This window comes from Leopardus geoffroyi, chromosome B1 (assembly GCF_018350155.1).
Source record: "Leopardus geoffroyi isolate Oge1 chromosome B1, O.geoffroyi_Oge1_pat1.0, whole genome shotgun sequence".
NCBI classification, from domain to species: domain Eukaryota; kingdom Metazoa; phylum Chordata; class Mammalia; order Carnivora; family Felidae; genus Leopardus; species Leopardus geoffroyi.
This window is the reverse complement of record NC_059327.1, coordinates 150,541,325-150,561,297: the sequence shown is the minus strand read 5'-3', so window position 1 is coordinate 150,561,297 and position 19,973 is coordinate 150,541,325. Positions and strand designations below refer to the sequence as shown.

At 38.5% G+C, this 19,973-nt stretch overlaps 1 long non-coding RNA gene across 2 annotated transcripts in view; it reads right to left on the bottom strand.

Annotated features, from left to right (window-relative positions):
- Positions 1-19,973, bottom strand: part of LOC123595917 — a 79,849-nt gene that overhangs the window by 13,181 nt on the left and 46,695 nt on the right. For both annotated transcript variants that reach the window (XR_006711429.1, XR_006711430.1), the window contains exons 2-4: positions 7,735-7,830; positions 6,525-6,600; positions 5,903-5,993 (exon numbers count right to left, since the gene is read on the bottom strand). This is a non-coding gene — a long non-coding RNA (uncharacterized LOC123595917). The remainder of the gene's footprint in view (positions 1-5,902; positions 5,994-6,524; positions 6,601-7,734; positions 7,831-19,973) is intronic.

Here is a 19,973-nt window from a genome sequence, read left to right as displayed (position 1 = left end):
TATAAGAGTGTCCTAATCACAATTCACATTATTTACCTATTACTAGATAATGTTACCCCAAAAACTTAGCGGCTCAAAAAGACACAGAATCCTGTGATTCAAGAACCTGGGTGACAGCTGAGTTGTCTGGCTCTGAGTTTCTCACAAGGCTGCAGCCATCTAAAGGCTCAACTGAGAAGGGTCTCTTACTCTCTCAGATGGTTGTTAGCAAGATCTAATTTCTTACAGCTTGTTTGAGACCTCAGTTTTTTTTTGTTTTTTTTTTTTTTGTTTTTTTTTTTTAATTTTTTTTCAACGTTTATTTATTTTTGGGACAGAGAGAGACAGAGCATGAACGGGGGAGGGGCAGAGAGAGAGGGAGACACAGAATCGGAAACAGGCTCCAGGCTCTGAGCCATCAGCCCAGAGCCCGACGCGGGGCTCGAACTCACGGACCACGAGATCGTGACCTGGTTGAAGTCGGACGCTCAACCGACTGCGCCACCCAGGCGCCCCGAGACCTCAGTTTTTAATGAGCTTTTGGCCAGAGACCTCCTTCACTGTTATTTTGTTGTAAATAAACAGAATTTTTCCCTAGAGACAAAGAAGAAACCTTTCTTCTCTCTTCTCGACATTCAAGAATGTCTTCAAGAATGAGATCAAATCAAGTTACAAGCATATTTTTAAGCCCTGTTGTCCACATCCAGACTTCCCCCTTCCTTCTGTGCACAGGCCAACCACCTATATAAAATGGCAATGAGATGCTAGACTATCATCAATTTGGTCAGTCTGACTTGAGCTGGACTCAAAGTTGAGGACCAGAGGTAGATACAAAGGTCAATATCTGTCTGGTTACAACTTCTCCCAGACAAATGACCTATTGACTAACTCTTAGGTAAATTCCCATCAATAGTTTCAAATTCCACATAACCTCAAAGGACATTAAATCTATTCATTTCTGTACTGCTGAGTATCCACAGTAGATGCAGAAGGATTTAGAAATGATTAGATAGGGGCGCCTGGGTGGCGCAGTCGGTTAAGCATCCGACTTCAGCCAGGTCACGATCTTGCGGTCCGGGAGTTCGAGCCCCGCATCAGGCTCTGGGCTGATGGCTCAGAGCCTGGAGCCTGTTTCCGATTCTGTGTCTCCCTCTCTCTCTGCCCCTCCCCCGTTCATGATCTGTCTCTCTCTGTCCCAAAAATAAATAAACGTTGAAAAAAAAAAATTAAAAAAAAAAAAAAAGAAATGATTAGATAAATGGTGGTTGGTTGTAGGAGTCAATTCTATTATTTGGTAGAATTTGGACAACACATCAAGTTTGGAAGTTAATAGAATCATGTGCAGGAATTTAGAGTATTCAGAGGATTCTTTTGGACATGGACAGTTAAAGCTGCCTGGTTAAAAAGATTTCACAGGCTTCCCTGTATAGCTTCTAAAGCAAAAGCAGATTCTCTGTATATTTAACACCTACTACTGTCTATTCATTTTCCATTCATACTCTAAAATCAAAACCTTGCCAGAAATTGAGAACAAAGAAGATTTTGAATTTTTATTGGAAGACAATCATTTGAGGTGACTGATTATGAGTTAATTGCCTCTGAGCATTTCTGGAATTGCTGCTTATGCATTTTCTTACTGCTGACAGGATCCCTAATACTGACAGTGGGAACTGTTTCAAGTAAGATCATGCAACATAGTTTTGCATCCTTTTTTTAGATCTGTTTGTGTGGCAGTAATTGAGTCTCTTTTGAGCAGCTCCTGGGGTAAAAATTTATATATTAATGGCCTTGGATTTGGGGACACCCAGAAGTAGGAGAAATTGGGAACTAAAGAGCAATTCAGTGCTTTATATGTCAGAGAAACCTTGAAGGAAATGAGGAAAGAGAGGTACATGACTCAGACTCCAAAATAGGGAAGGAGGGTGAATGCATTAAGATTCAAAGGCTATAGCTTGACAACAACCTAGTATGGCAGCCTTATAATGGGAAGGACTCTGATCTGTGATTGTAATCCTACCTCTACCTCTATTCCCGCTGTGTGATCTTGGGGCTAGGCTTTGTAATCTACAAAATAAGAGTATTGAAGTACTTGATCTGTAAGAACCATTCAAGCTGTAAATTTCTCTACTGTGACCTGATAGAGGAAACTCAATCAATTTCTGGCCTACAACCTCCCTATCAGTTTATATTTCTCTCCTCTTGGCACATTCCTCCCAGAATTCTCTCCAGCCTCCAGATCTTATCCTGCGTGAATATTTTCACTCTTCAGCAGTCAAACTCTCTGGTAATTAATGCTGCATAGTTGACTAGTAATAAAGATGTGAGTTGATAATGGCTGAATGAATGACCCACAAGTAATAGCATTTTAAACATAAATGGACTCTCAAAGACTAACACATTATGACCCAAAAGATTGAAATTATAATGATGAACTGAAAGGAAGTAGAGTTAATTTTTTTGAGCTTAAGCAATCATCTACCCTGATTACTCATAAAGCTGTCCTGGCTGATTTGTCCAGAGTGAGTAGTTCAAGGTAGAAGAGTTGAAAGAATGCCATATTAGCACAGACTTTGAAAGCAGACAGATGTGGAGTTAAGTCACTGTTCTACAATTTGCTAGCTGTTTGACTTTGAGCAATTTACTCATCTGATCTTAAATTTTCTCCTATAAGTGGAATTAATAGTGCCTATGTCCCACAATTATTTTAAAGAATAAAAAAGATAATATATCTGGGACACAGTACCCATGTAACAAACGCTAACTATCATTATTACTACCTCTTCTTTGGGAACTTAATGATAAACTTCATTTTTAAAATCAAATGATGCTAGTTTCACTCTCAAATGGAGACTACAAAAAGCTTTGCTGTTTTAAAAAATGAATATACAATATAATATCTCTGCCTATTAAAAAAAGTGACACTGACCCAGTATAAGAAAATCAGTCTGATTATTTTATAGTTACTTGTAATTAAGTCTTTGAATACTGCTTTACCTCACGAAATCAAACCTTTCCACTTTCAATGGAAACCTTGAAGTCCCTCATTAATGATGGATAATTTCCCTAAGTTTTCAAAATTCTCTGTCCTACTTAGATAATGTTTAAATGATGGAAATCAATTTAATTTAAACAGGAAAGGACTGACCTCATGCTATGGATCAAATAAGTACAAATGAGAAACTAATCCAAAACATAAGCTCCCTGGATCTGCATACTTTATTAGTCCTTGGACACTGACTATTCAATATCATTATTGTAGCATTACTTCACTACATAAATCCCTTTATGTTTTATTCAGATCTAAAGCTTTTGCCTTTAACACCAAGTGCTGAGGAACTATGGAGCAATGGGCTGGGGGAGAGCTCCCTCCACCAACAGGGGCCAAGAGGGAGGCTTACACAGGGAGACCTTCATGTTCAAAGTAAGGTCGCCCTCTGGCCTCCCCAAGCTTTTTATCCACAGGGTCCAGAGGGGTCCCCAAGTGCTAATAGTAAGCCTAACACCCCTGGTCTTTTACACCTTCACTGCTTAGTGTCAGGTTAAAGCACTAAAACTTTACAACTCCAGGTAAGACTGCCATTTTTTTGTCCTGCCTCAACACTGATGGTCCAATCTAGTCTTGGGACTAATTTCAAAATGCCTTTCATTACTTTCTTTGTCTTCATCACAGGAAACCCTGTACTCTTTGGTCATTTTTCTTCCCTGAACTATCTTCTTATTTTCCCCTGAGAAAAAGGAAACAATCAGATGAGTTTCACAAGTTTCACTACTATATCCTCCCACCTATCTCTCTTTCTTCTCTCATTACAGTGAGCTAACGTCAATGTCCCTGGCTAAGCTTAACTGTTCTACTTAGCAAGGAGTATCATCAGATCTTGCCTGCTTGAGAATATTGGTATGGCTGATTTCTTCTCTCTATTGCATTATGAAGGCTACTTTTTCTGGTACCTCTCTTCTATCAACACACAGGCATGGTATTATTTCTCCCATTAAAATACACAAAAATTGTCCCTGGACTTCACCTCCCCTGCCAACCACAGACCACTTTCTCTCCTTCCCGCTACAGCAAATACCTATACAGAAGTCCCTGTGCCTACTTGTGTCCTGTTTCTCACTCCCTATTTTCTTTTAAATTCTTTCCAATAATGTTTTTGCCTCCACGACTCCATGGAAAGTCCTCTTTTTCTTATGGTTGTCAACACATTTTCATCATTACTAAATCCAAGAGTCAATTTTCAATCCTCATCGTACTTCACCAAGCATTTAACATATTTGATCATTTACTCCTCCTTGTCATGGTTTCCAAAACCCCACACTCCCCTGACTTTCTCATCACTCACCAGGCACTCCTTTCACTCTCTAAGGTAGTTTCTCCTCAGCTCACCAAGCTCCTAACAATGGAATAACCCAGGACTTGGTGATCCCTAAACCTCACCTATTTTCCCCCTACACCTATTCCTTGGTGATTCCATCCAAGCTTTAATTATTCCCACTATGCTGATGGCTCCCAAATTTAATCTCCAGCCTGCACCTTACCTTTCCACTTCAAACTGCCACTCGGTGCCTCTCCATGCATGTCTAATAAGCATCTCCAGCATAAAATACCTCAACTGAATTCCCAGACTGGTTCTTTTCCCCAAACCTTCCACCAACACTTTCTCAGGGGTGAGCAATTCCTTTCTTCCAGTTGCTCAGGCCAACGCCTTGGAGTCACTCTTGACTCTTCTTCTCACACATATACGCTCTTCTATTTTATGCCATCCAACACCAAATCTTATTAACTCTGTGTTCAAGATATATCCAGAGTATTACCACTTTTCACCACCTCCACCGCTATTATTCTGGTCCAAGCCATCATTACATTTTGCCTACATTTTTGCAAAGGCCTCCTAGCTTCCTTCCCTGTTTCTTTCCATGAATTTGCAACACTGTAGCCACAGGAATCCCAGGAAAACATGTATAAATTGGACAGATCATTTCACTCTTCTGCTGGAAGTCTTTGATATCTCAGTCAAATTAAGAACCAGTGTTTCTGGGGGGCGCCTGGGTGGCTTAGTCAGTTAAGCATCCGACTTCTGCTCAGGCCATGATCTTGCAGTTGGCAGGTTTGAGCCCCACGTCCGTCTCTGTGCTGACAGCTCCGAGACTCAAGCCTGCTTGGGATTCTGTGTCTCCCTCTCTCTCTGCCCCTCCCCAATCCATGTGCATTTTCTCTCTCTCTCTCTCTCTCTCTCTCTCTCTCTCCCTCCCTCCCTCTCTCTAAAATAAATAAAAACATTTTTAAAAACTAAAAACAAACAAACAAAAACAATGTTTCTGAGATTCCTGGGAGGCTCAGTTGGTTAAACATCCAACTCTTGATTTTGGCTCAGGTCATGATCTCGTGGTTTGTGACTTCAAGCCCCACAATGTGTTCTGTACTGACAGTGCAGAGCCTACTTAAGATTCTCTATCTCCCTCTCTCTCTCTCTCTCTCTCTTTCTCTGCCCCTCCCCCACTCTCTCTCTCTCAAAATAAACACATAAACTTAAAAAAAAAAAAAACCAACCAGTGTTTCTACAATAGCTTCCATAGCCCTACAGGATCTGCTCCCTGCTCACTCTTGTCCTGTAATCTCTCACCCTCCCTGTGTTCCATCCTGCTGGGCACCTTGCTCCCCCTCAGACTTGCCAGGTGTGTTTTCACATCAGAGTGTTCACACTTGCTGTCCTCATGTCCTGGAATGTTCCTCCCCCAGATATCCACATGACTCAGTCCTTCACCTCTTTATGTATATATAGTCTTTTTCAGGTACTGTCTTCTCAGAAAGATTTTCCCTGATCACAATACTTAAAATTATAAACCCCAACTTTCATATTCCGTCCTCCTCCACAGCTTTTTTCTTTTGCATTTTCACCATATAACATACTATTATTTTACTTACATTCTTCATTAACTGTCCATCTCTATTAGGATGAAGCTTCTTGAGAAGAAGAATTTTTTAGTTTCATTTTATTCTCTGCTATCTCAGGTGCCTAAAGCAAAGAAATTATTAAAACATGAAAAATTCATAGATATTCAGGAAGTATATAACATAGTCTATTATAGTGTTGTTAATAATAATAATAATAATAATAATAATAATAAGCACTGTATAATGCTTATTATGTGCCAAGCACTGTATTAAGGGCTTTATGTATGTCTATTCATGTCATTGACTCATTTCATCTCCATTTCCACATGAATGTACAAGTAGGTAAGACTTTTGTCTGTATTTTAGAGTTGAAGAAATTACAGCCCAAAGAGGCTAAGAAACTCTTATACTGAGAGTATGTGGGAAATCAGAATCTGAACATGGAATTTATACATTACTTCTCTAGGTTCTGATTCCTCTATTAAAATCAGGAAAATAAGAATTTTCTTGTGGAAATTATAGATAACATATACAAAATATAAAGACAATAGCACAGTGTCTAACTCTGGCAAGTCAGTATGAACGTGGAAGCAATAATTATACCGCAACTATTCATACAGAGTAAACTCTAGTATAAGGAATCTTAAAATACCTTTCTAAATGGAAGTGCTGTGTTATTCAATCTCCCAATTTGTGTTTTGATTGGTGGTACCAGACTTAAGGCAGTCCTTCAAAATCACACAAATGAGAATTAGTCTTTTCTGTCTATCTATGGAAAAAATAATTGGGGCTTCATTTTTGTTTTTGTTTGTTTCCTTAGCTTACCAGCTGTATTATATAAGCCTACGTCAATGTACATACAGTCTAACAATGCAAGCATATTTGTTTTTCAAATCAAAGGGGGAAGACTTTATAAGCCAGTCAGTATTCATCTTATTTGTGTAAGACTCTAAGCTGCTCTTCATTTAAGCTTACAGAGCTCCAGTATGAAGAAATCTTTAAACCCTAGGCCTACTGATTAGCACAAGCTCTGTTCCAGTACCACAGAGGAGTAAGAAATAAGGCTTCATATAGGGGCTCCAAAATAGAGTGGGTAGATTGATGTCCCCACTTGTGTTTCAGTGCCCCCAAAATACCTTCACAGCATGTGCAACAGTATGGGGGCTCTACTGAATTTGTATTCTGGAAAACAAACTAAAAGGTCAACATGCATGTATATTTATAATGGAATTGGTATTTGTTAATCAATGAGGGGAAATGTTTCTTCCTTTGTAGCAAGTTCTCAAACTTTTCTGGGGAGAGCCTGCAGTTAGCCTTAGAAAGCTCTTACAAATTATACATCAATATTTTCTAAGATACTTGGGACAAAGCGCTGTTAAACTAATAGTCTACTGGCTTTATAATTTCAATACTAAAACTAAGATGCAATATTAGACTGGTACATTTTTCATGTTCTTTAAAGGGAGAAAATATACGAGGGTAAAAGTGGAGTAGAAAATTTTAAAAAATAACAATAATTTTTTGAAACCACACCATAGTGTAAATACCCTCAGATTGGCAAATATTCTTTAGCTGGAAACTATGGGTGAAGCATGTCAATATCACAGGGGACAATAATCGTCAACCAGCTTTATCAAAATAGAGATCATACCTTAATGTAAGTCTTCTCTAATAAGAATGGTAAAAGCAGCATTTCACCCCTAACTCCCAATTTTATACTTATAATTGATTAGTCATTTTTTTTACCCCAGGTTAACTAGTTCTGAAAACATTTGTTTGTATGACTCATAGAGATTTCTAGAAAAATAATTAATCATGAAAGCATCACTTCAGGAATATAAAATGAGAGTTTCTCAGTATACCTCCATTTGGTTTATCAGGTCAAGTTGTCTGATAAGATCATTTCTCCCAAATCCATATCCTTCATACCAGGTGACTCCTGTTACCGAACACAGCACCTGCACCAGACAAAGTGGTGCGAATAGTGGACCATGAGTTCTCCACCTCTATTCCCTCTATTGTTTGCTATAGTCATTACATCATCTCTCTTTTTCAGCCCACCAACTGTCATAATCCTTTACAATTTCACCTTTGGAGATTATTTCATATACTTTTAGTTCTAATTTTCTAAGTCCTAGCAACATAGAAGAGAATCCCTTGCAATTATTAGTCACATTATCCAAGCCACATTCTCACTTCTAGGAACATCTGGCAACCTTCAAGATTAATGTCTTCTTGCAAAACTTAATCACTGAAGTCAGCACTTCTTGCCTGACCTCAGCCCCCTGCTCATTTATTTATTCTTTCTCAGATAGTACTTAGCACCCACTACTTTGCATATGATACTCAATAAATATCAGATTAAATTGAGATTCACCCAGGGGCACCTGGGTGGCTTAGTCAGTTAAGCGTCTGACTCTTGGTTTCAGCTCAGGTCATGATCTCACAGTTCGTGGGGTCAGCACGGAGCCTGCTTGGGATTCTCTCTCTCTCCCTATCTCTCTCTCTGATCCTCCCTCACTCATGTACTCTCTCTCTCAAAATAAATAAATAATTTTTTAAATTAGATTTATCCTTTTCTTTATTATAGTTCCAGTAACTTTGTATTATAAGTGAACTTCTGGGTTGTAAATGGGTTTTAGTTTCAGACATGAGTGGCTTGGAAATCAGTGGATGGAGTAATTAAGCAGCAAACTTAGGTTAGTAGAGAAAAACTACAGTAACTGAATAGGAGGTAAAATTAAAAGGTTATAGGAAACACACTCAGAGAAGACAAAGCTGATACTAAAGTGAGTCTGGGAGAAGATTTATAACTCATACAGTATAATAAAAATAAATTTAAAAGTTTTGCTAGCACATATATGTAAAATGTGAGCTATAGTGGAAGAAGGTTGATGAGCAGTGTGATATGATATTATGAAGAGACAATGGGCAAAAGAGAACTTGAAAGGGGGATTGTTATGAGGTTACAGTTGCAGTTAACATGTGTTATCCAGGTACAGTGATATTCTGTCATGAGGAAGACATTGTAAGTTTAAATTTTTCCTCCTAATAAGAGGTTTTTGTTTACTAATAAAGCAAAATTGCTTTGTTGTTTCAAATAAGGAGTTACTAGTCATAGTAAGAGCACTTATACAATTACTTGATAATGTCTCAATATATTGTGACTGCCTTCATCCCATAGTTCTATTGACTTGCTTTTGAGGGAAATGGAAGAACTAGCGATCCCATCTCTTAGATTGACAAATAATGAAAAAAAAAAAAAAACAAGCTTCCTTAAATTTGTGCAAACAAAATTCAAATGGAAGTTAACCAATTTGTGTACATTATTATAATAACCCTGCTGGGAAGCAGCTGCATATAATATTTTAAAGCATAGGCTTTGGTGTTGAATGAACCTGGGCCAGCCATTGCCCCACTATTCATTAGCTGTGTACCTTTGGGAGATTCATGGCACCTCTCTGGGCCTCAATTTTCTCATCTGTAAAATGAAGATAACTCCTACGCCACAGGGTTAGTTTGGAAATTAAATGATGTGGTACATGTAAGATAACAGCTATGTAAATTGAACTATTTATGACAATAACAATGATGGTGACAATATCATATTGTGACATCAGCATCAAAGCAGCATGAGTCATTTCTTTTTCTCTCCCCTTTGATGTGCAACTAATCCAACGTTCATAACTGAAAAAAGAAAAGTCCCTCTGTACAACATACCAGGACACCTCAAAGATCCATTCATCTGTTCACCAGAAGTGGGTGGGTTGGACAGCAGAGGAACAGCAGAGCAAGCAAGAGGTGGTGATGGCAAAGAAGGCTACAGCCCATCTGGCAGCAAGCAGGCATGATCTGTCTGCAAAGAGGTTGGAAGGTGAAGGCCATGAGTGGGGATCTGCCCTGCCATACATACTGTAGCTGGAGATACCAGTCGCTATCTCTGAGGAGAGGCCACAGTGATGCCAGGAGAGAAAGGAAAGGAAAAAAGCAAAAAAAGCTGAAAACAAGAGTCTCCTACTGGAGATAGATGTCTCCTTCTAGAGACAAGAGGGCTAACTCTAGACCTCTGGGACCCTTCCTGCACCTTCAGGATACCTGTAGCAGGCAGTAGGCACACCCAAAGCCTCAAGTGCTAAGCATATGCCTCCTTGTACACCTCTGTTCCAACTCTGCCATCACTCTTTGCCCCTTTGTGGTGTGTATGTGTGTTTGTTTTAATCCAATCTTAGCAGTGAGTCACATTGTCAGGGAAACTAAAACCTTCTGCTATATCGCCACCTTCTGGAAAACAAAAATAAGGCTTCTAATTACCAACCTGGTAAACTGATTCTGAATCAAAGTAAAGAAAAATCTTGCCTAAATAATAAAGGTCTTTCTTGCTTCAAATGTAGTGTGAGAGGCACTTTTCATCAATACCATGAAACACCAGAATATAGTATCGCAAAAAGAAAATGAAAATTTTCTAGTAACTGAATGCAAAGTCATGGAATATTACAATCCAACTGATAATTTAAAATAGTTGCTATGAATAAATCTAATGAGCTACAGGGAAACTCAGAAAGTCAATACAATGCTCATAGATCTAAAATTAGTGAACAGGAGGAGTACTTTACCAAACAGACTGGAATTCTAAAACTTAACCAAACACATACTGGAGCTGAATAACTCAATAAATGAAATGGAGAGTGCATCAGATGCATTGGAAATAGGGAAGATAACATGGAAGAGAGAATTAGTGAGCTGGAAGGTAGAAATATAGAAATAATTCAGGTGGGAGAGCAGAATCAAGATTTTTAAGAAGTGAAGAAACCCTACAAGAACTATCTGATTTCGTTTAAAAAGACAACATAAGAATAATGGGTATTCCAGAAGGAGAAGCAAGGGAGGAGGGAAGAGAGGGTTATTTTTAAAAAGAATAGGGGATAACTTCCCAAACCTGGGGAAAGAACCAGATATACAAGTCCACGAAACTAATAGAACACCTTATTATCCCAACACAAAAATACCTCTCCAAGACACATTATATTAAAATTGTCAAAAATCAACTATAAAGAAAAAACTTAAAGGCAGCCAGGGAGATTTAAAAAAAGAAGAGAAGAAAGCAATCTACAAACAAACCAGTATGCCACTATTAGGCTATTGGCAGATTGGCAGATTTCTCATCAGAAACCCTATAGGACAGGAGAGAGTAGAATGACATACTCAGAATATTTAAAGATAAAAACTGCTAGTCATGAATACTCTATTGAGCAAAAGCAATCTTTAGATATGAAGGGTAGGGGCTCCTGGATGGCTCAGTCAGTTGAGTGTTCGACTTTGGCTCATGGTTCATGGGTTCAAGCCTTGCATCAGACTCTATGCTGACAGGTCAGAGCCTGTAGCCTGCTACCGATTCTGTGTCTCCCTCTCTCTCTCTGCCCCTTCCCTACTTGCATGCTCTCTCTCTCTCTCTCTCAAAACTAAACATTAAAAAAAATTAGACATGAAGGGTAAATAAAGTCTTTCTCAGACAAACAACAGCCGAAGGAGTTCACCACCACTAGACCTGCGTTACAAGGAATGTTTAAAGGACTTCTTCATGCTGAAACAAAAAAACAAAAGTATACAAAATTCTGATTTTGTGATTAAGGTGATAGTCAGGGGGTTCTTGGGTGGCTCAGTCAGTTGAGTGTCCATCTCTTGATTTCGGGTTGGGTTATAATCCCAGAGTCATGGGATTGAGCCCCTTGTCAGACTACACACTGATCATGGAGCCTGCTTAGGATTCTCTCTCTCCCTCTGCCTCTCTCCTCAACTTATGTGTGCTCGCTCTCTCTCTCTCTCTAAAATTAAAAAAAAAAAGGTGATAGAATTAGAATACTCTGACTCTTTTTTAGAATAGCGTATTAAATTCTTAACTATAGAATAAAATTAAAGGAAAAGAGTATTAAAAATAGCTACCTACTATAATTTGCTAACACAATCACAGCATAAAAAGAATATCTGACCTCAAAAATATAAAAGGGGAAAAGTAAAAGGATGAAAACCTTAAAGGTAAATGAAGATAAATTGCTATCTACAGAAAAATACTATTATATCTATGAGATGTTTTATGCAAACCCCATGGTAACCACAATGCAAAACTATAGAGCAGACACACAAAACATAAGAAAGGAGGGAGATTAGCAAATCACCATGGACAATCACCAACTTACAAAGATAGACAGAAACAGAAGGAAAAAGAAACAATGGAGAGACAAAACAACCTGAAAGCAAAGATAAAATAGCAGTGCATTTTATCTCTGTACATTACATATCAATGTGCATATCATTGTACATAACATTACATATCAATAATCAAAATGTAAATGGATTTTACTCGCCAGTCAAAAGGCAGGGTAGCTAGATGGGTTAAAAAAAAAAATAGACCCAACTATATGCTGCCTACAGGAGACTCATTTCAGCTCTAAATACACATAAAGGCTCAAGATGAAAGGATGGAAGATGATTTCCAAGCAAACAAAAATGAAAAGAAGGTAGACTTAGCCATACTTATATCAGACAAAATAGACTTCAAGCCAAAAAGGGTGATAAGTCACAAACAAGGTCATTTTCTAAGATAAAGGGGTCATTATATCAAGAAGATATAGCAATCATAAGCATATACACTCCAAACACACAAGCACCAAAATATATTAAGCAAGTAATAATAGATCTTAAGGGAGAAATAGAAAACAATAAAATAGTTGTAGGAACTTCAATATCCCCATTATCAGCAATGGATAGATCATCCGGATAAAATCAAAAAGAAAACAGTGGAACTGAACCACACTTTGGAACAAATGGACCTAATGCAGGACATTCCATCCACAGCAGCAGAATACACATTCTTCTCAATTGTACAGGGGACATTCTCCAGGATAGATTATATAATAGGCAAAAAGAAAAAAAATTCTTAACAAATTTAAGAAGATTGAAATCACACCAACTATCTTCTCTGACCACAATGGCATGAAACTAGAAATTAACAAGAGGAAAATGAGAAGATCTACAAATACGTGAAAACTAAACAACACACTTTTAAGCAACCACTGGATCAAAGAAAACATAATGAAAAGGAAAATAAAAATATTATCTCAAAACAAATGAAAATGGGAGTGCATCAAATATTGTGGCATATAGCAAGAGCAATTCTTGGAAAAAAGTTTATAAAAACAAATGCATATATTAAGAAATTAGAAAGTTCTCAAATTAAAAAACCTAACTTTACACTTTAAGGAACAAGAAAAGAGCAAACTAAGCCCATAGTAGCAGAAGAAAGGAAATACTGTGGATCAGAGTGGAAATAAATGAAAGAGCCGAAACAATAGAAAGGATTATCAAAACTAAGATGTCCTTTGGAAAGATAAAAATTGACAAACATTTAGCTAGACTAAGAAAAAAAAAGAAAACTCAAATAAATACAATTATAAATAAAAGAGGTAACATTGCAACTTATACAAGATCATGAGACTGCTATAAATAATTATATACCAACAAATTACATAAAATTTATCCTCAAAGAAATGGAAACATTTCTAAAAACACACCAACTATCAAAACTGAGTCAGGAAGAAATAGAAAATCTGAACAAAGAAATAACTAGTAAAGAGATTGAATTAGTAATCAAAAAGCTCTTGTACACTCACTTGTCATGAGTATTTATTATGTAACAGATACAAAAGTAGAAAATTTTAAAGGATAAAATAAAAAATAAGTTAAAAATCAAAGGAGTACCTAAAATTTAAGCCTATTTAACCACCAGGCCACAGACTTTGTCTTCTAGGCTACACTTAGGGCATGTTCTCAAAGGGAGGGCAGTACAGGGCTTGGCATATAGGCATTCAGGTAGTACACTATTCAAAAGTACTACCTCCCTACATGTTAGACTTTTGCTAACTTACATGAGTGTGGAAGAGAAGGAATAGAGATCCTGAGGCTTCCAAATGAGTCTTGGAAAGAGGAAAAGAAACCTTCCTACATAAGCACTGACCCTTAAAGTTTGCACATAGGATCTCATACACATGCTCAAACACACACACACACCACACACACACACACCACACACACACACACACACACACACACACACACACACACACACACGGCTAAGTCCTGGCCAGTCCTCACCTGCCCTAAAGGTCACAGAACTCAATTCCTGACCTCCAAAGAAGGTGGCAGGAGGGGTGTCAGGAATGTGTGCAGTGCTAGTGGCAGGTACACACGGAAGTTAGAAGGGCATGAATGGGTAAGGGAGTGGGTGTGTGCACACAACCAGCTACTCCCACATAGGGCTCTACAGATTGGATAATAATATTGTCAAAGAAATTGGACTTAAAAAAACGAATCTCTTCTAATTCAAACAGAGGTGTTAATGGGTGAGTGGGGGGTCCTAACCCTGAGGCCAGACCTGGAAATACGACACAACACAAGAAGGAAGGAACAGGAAAACATATGACAAACGAAGCAGGCAAATCAGGCACCAGCTCACAAAATGACTCAGGCCAGTGGGACAAGAGAAGGCAGGAGACAAGGAGCAGAGAAGGGATACTCGGGTGTCTCCGAAGAATGTTGCATCTTGTTGCTGCTTTCCTAGACTGCCTCAGCTCAAATTCCTATGTAGCCACTCACTACACTGTGACCATGGACAAGTTGTTTAAACTCCAAGTGCCTCAATTTCCTCATCTGCAAAATGGACATGAAGATACTACATTTGTCATAAGGTCTATGTGTGTTAAATAAATTAATGCATGTAAAGCGCATAGAAATAATATTCAAGAAATGATATCATCAGGATCATTTTTATTATTATTATTCACAGTTTATTAGCAAGCTCCCAAAGCTGTGGATTGATTTGTACCAAAGCCAGTCCTTCTGCCTGGCTCCTGTCCATGCCATGAGAAATCAGTAAGCACCACTACATCCTTCCAAACCTGTACGTCCTAAGTGACCTTCCAGCAGGACCAGAGCACATTGGAGAGGGACAGGCCCTGACAGACACCTGGGGCTCAAAAGAAAACTCTGTGCTGTTTTTCATCTCCATTTTCTAAGTCAGCAGGCAAAGGACAGTATCCAGAACCATGAAGCCACTCACCTGGGACCTTGGCCAGGTGCACAAAAGAGAGTGCATGATGTGCAATTAATCATGCACAGTATTACAGTTGAATACAGTAGTATGAACTGCCAGTTAGGTATTTCATACCATAACATATTAAGGGAATTGTCCATTGAAGCTAACATTTTTATTAAAACCCAATGCAAAACACTGTCCCTAAATTCTAAGCTTCTGGGACAAAACATTTTCCAGTGGTATCATGATTTAAAAATTTGTGTTAAGTAAAGGCTTTTGTTAAAAAGTGAACCTGGTAACATCAATATATCCCAAACTAAACCCAAGACAATGCTTCCAGTTTAGGAGATCTGGATCAACCATCAATAACACAAAAAGCTTCTCGAACTCCTCCAAATCATAATGAACCTAACGTAGAAGCACAAGATTATGAGTAATAAACAAGCTTACCAGGACAAATGTGATACACATCATAGCAAAACCCCCATGGCATCAAAACTAATGATGAAGCACCACATAGTTGAGCAGGGTGCTGCAGCAGCTGGCAGAACAGCATGGTATACAGATATAAGCCACAGAGTAATTGTGTTTAAGTAGAGTTACCGTGCACACTACGCACCTAGGGATTGTGCAGGCACCTCCGATCGCATCTTTAATGACTGTTCAGATGAAGACAGGATGATTAATGATATACGTTCTCATTTTTTTTTCAATATATGAAGTTTATTGTCAAATAGGTTTCCATACAACACCCAGTGCTCATCCCAAAAGGTGCCCTCCTCAATACCCATCACCCACCTTCCCCTCCCTCCCCCCCCCCCCATCAACCCTCAGTTTGTTCTCAGTTTTCAAGAGTCTCTTATACTTTGGCTCTCTTCCACTCTAACCCCCTTTTTTTTTTCCTTCCCCTCCCCCATGGGTTTCTGTTAAGTTTCTCAGGATCCACATAAGAGTGAAAACATATGGTATCTGTCTTTCTCTGTATGGCTTATTTCACTTAGCATCACACTCTCCAGTTCCATCCACGTTGCTACAAAGGGACATATTTTGTTCTTTCTCATTGCCACGTAGTACTCATTGTGTATATAAACCACAATTTCTTTATCCATTCATCAGTTGATGGACATTTAGGCTCTTTCCATAATTTGGCTATTGTTGAGAGTGCTGCTATAAACATTGGGGTACAAGTGCCCCTATGCATCAGTACTCCTGTATCCCTTGGGTAAATTCCTAGCAGTGCTATTGCTGGGTCATAGGGTAGGTCTATTTTTAATTTTTTGAGGAACCTCCACACTATTTTCCAGAGTGGCTGCACCGATTTGCATTCCCACCAACAGTGCAAGAGGGTTCCCGTTTCTTCACATCCTCTCCAGCATCTATAGTCTCCTGATTTGTTCATTTTGGCCACTCTGACTGGCGTGAGGTGATATCTGAGTGTGGTTTTGATTTGTATTTCCCCGATGAGGAGCGACGTTGAGCATCTTTTCATGTGCCTGTTGGCCATCCAGATGTCTTCTTTAGAGAAGTGTCTATTCATGTTTTCTGCCCATTTCTTCACTGGGTTATTTGTTTTTTGGGTGTGGAGTTTGGTGAGCTCTTTATAGATTTTGGATACTAGCCCTTTGTCCGATATGTCATTTGCAAATATCTTTTCCCATTCCGTTGGTTGCCTTTTAGTTTTGTTGGTGGTTTCCTTTGCTGTGCAGAAGCTTTTTATCTTCATAAGGTCCCAGTAGTTCATTTTTGCTTTTAATTCCCTTGCCTTTGGGGACGTGTCAAGTAAGAAATTGCTACGGCTGAGGTCGGAGAGGTCTTTTCCTGCTTTCTCCTCTAGGGTTTTGATGGTTTCCTGTCTCACATTCAGGTCCTTTATCCATTTTGAGTTTATTTTTGTGAATGGTGTGAGAAAGTGGTCTAGTTTCAACCTTCTGCATGTTGCTGTCCAGTTCTCCCAGCACCATTTGTTAAACAGACTGTCCTTTTTCCATTGGATGTTCTTTCCTGCTTTGTCAAAGATGAGTTGGCCATATGTTTGTGGGTCTAGTTCTGGGGTTTCTATTCTATTCCATTGGTCTATGTGTCTGTTTTTGTGCCAATACCATGCTGTCTTGAGGATGACACCTTTGTAGTAGAGGCTAAAGTCTGGGATTGTGATGCCTCCTGCTTTGGTCTTCTTCAAAATTACTTTGGCTATTCGGGGCCTTTTGTGGTTCCATACAAATTTTAGGATTGCTTGTTCTAGTTTCAAGAAGAATGCTGGTGCAATTTTGATTGGGATTGCATTGAATGTGTAGATAGCTTTGGGTGGTATTGACATTTTGACAATATTTATTCTTCCAATCCATGAGCATGGAAAGTTTTTCCATTTCTTTATATCTTCTTCAATTTCCTTCATAAGCTTTCTATAGTTTTCAGCATACAGATCTTTTACATCTTTGGTTAGATTTATCCCTAGGTATTTTATGCTTCTTGGTGCAATTGTGAATGGCATCAGTTTCCTTGTCTTTCTGTTGCTTCATTATTAGTGTATAAGAATGCAACTGATTTCTGTACATTGATTTTGTATCCTGCAACTTTGCTGAATTCATGTATCAGTTCTAGCAGACTTTTGGTGGAGTCTATCGGATTTTCCATGTATAATATCATGTCATCCGCAAAAAGTGAAAGCTTGACTTCATCTTTGCCAATTTTGATGCCTTTGATTTCCTTTTGTTGTCTGATTGCTGATGCTAGAACTTCCAACACTATGTTAAACAACAGCGGTGAGAGTGGACATCCCTGTCGTGTTCCTGATCTCAGGGAAAAAGCTCTCAGTTTTTCCCCGTTGAGGATGATGTTAGCTGTGGGCTTTTCATAAATGGCTTTTATGATCTTTAAGTATGTTCCTTCTATCCCGACTTTCTCCAGGGTTTTTTTTTAAGAAATCATGCTGAATTTTGTCAAATGCCTTTTCTGCATCACTTTACAGGATCATATGGTTCTTATCTTTTCTTTTATTAATGTGATGTATCACGTTGATTGATTTGCGAATGTTGAACCAGCCCTGCATCCCAGGAATGAATCCCACTTGATCGTGGTGAATAATTCTTTTTATATGCTGTTGAATTCGATTTGCTAGTATCTTATTGAGAATTTTTGCATCCATATTCATCAGGGATATTGGCCTGTAGTTCTCTTTTTTTACTGGGTCTCTGTCTGGTTTAGGAATCAAAGTAATACTGGCTTCGTAGAATGAGTCTGGAAGTTTTCCTTCCCTTTCTATTTATTGGAATAGCTTGAGAAGGATAGGTATTATCTCTGCTTTAAACGTCTGGTAGAACTCCCCTGGGAAGCCATCTGGTCCTGGACTCTTATTTGTTGGGAGATTTTTGATAACCGATTCAATTTCTTCACTGGTTATGGGTCTGTTCAAGCTTTCTATTTCCTCCTGATTGAGTTTTGGAAGACTGTGGGTGTTTAGGAACTTGTCTATTTCTTCCAGGTTGTCCAGTTTGTTGGCATATAATTTTTCATAGTATTCCCTGATAATTGCTTGTATCTCTGAGGGATTGGTTGTAATAATTCCATTTTCATTCATGATTTTATCTATTTGGGTCATCTCCCTTTTCTTTTTGAGAAGCCTGGCTAGAGGTTTATCAATTTTGTTTATTTTTTCAAGAAACCAACTCTTGGTTTCGTTGATCTGCTCTACAGTTTTTTTAGATTCTGTATTGTTTATTTCTGCTCTGATCTTTATTATTTCTCTTCTTCTGCTGGGTTTAGGCTGCCTTTGCTGTTCTGCTTCTATTTCCTTTAGGTGTGCTGTTAGATTTTGTATTTGGGATTTTTCTTGTTTCTTGAGATAGGCCTGGATTGCAATGTATTTTCCTCTCAGGACTGCCTTTGCTGCGTCCCAAAGCATTTGGATTGTTGTATTTTCATTTTTGTTTGTTTCCATATATTTTTAATTTCGTCTCTAATTGCCTGGTCGACCCACTCATTCTTTACTAGAGTGTTCTTTAACCTCCATGCTTTTGGAGGTTTTCCAGACTTTTTTCTGTGGTTGATTTCAAGCTTCATAGCATTGTGGTCTGAAAGTATGCATGGTATGATTTCAATTCTTGTATACTTATGAAGGGCTGTTTTGTGACCCAGTATGTGATCTATCTTGGAGAATGCTCCATGTGCACTCGAGAGGAAAGTATATTCTGTTGCTTTGGGATGCAGAGTTCTAAATATATCTGTCAAGTCCATCTGATCCAATGTCTCATTCAGGGCCCTTGTTTCTTTATTGACCGTGTGCCTAGATGATCTATCCATTTCTGTAAGTGGAGTGTTAAAGTCCCCTGCAATTACCACATTCTTATCAATAAGGTTGCTTATGTTTATGAGTAATTGTTTTATATGTTTGGGGGCTCCAGTATTAGGCGCATAGACATTTATAATTGTTAGCTCTTCCTGATGGATAGACCCTGTAATTATTATATAATGCCCTTCTTCATCTCTTGTTATAGCCTTTAATTTAAAGTCTAGTTTGTCTGATATAAGTATGGCTATTCCAGCTTTCTTTTGACTTCCAATAGCATGATAAATAGTTCTCCATCCCCTCACTCTCAATCTGAAGGTGCCCTCAGGTCTAAAATGAGTCTCTTGTAGACAGCAAATAGATGGGTCTTGTTTTTTTTTTATCCATTCTGATACCCTATGTCTTTTGGTTGGCACATTTAGTTCTTTTACATTCAGTGTTATTATAGAAAGATACGGGTTTAGAGTCATTGTGATGTCTGTATGTTTTATGCTTGTAGCGATGTCTCTGGTACTTTGTCTCACAGGATCCCCCTTAGGATCTCTTGTAGGGCTGGTTTAGTGGTGACAAATTCCTTCAGTTTTTGTTTGTTTGGGAAGACCTTTATCTCTCCTTCTATTCTAAATGACAGACTTGCTGGATAAAGGATTCTCGGCTGCATATTTTTTCTGTTCATCACATTGAAGATCTCCTGCCATTCCTTTCTGGCCTCCCAAGTTTCAGTAGAG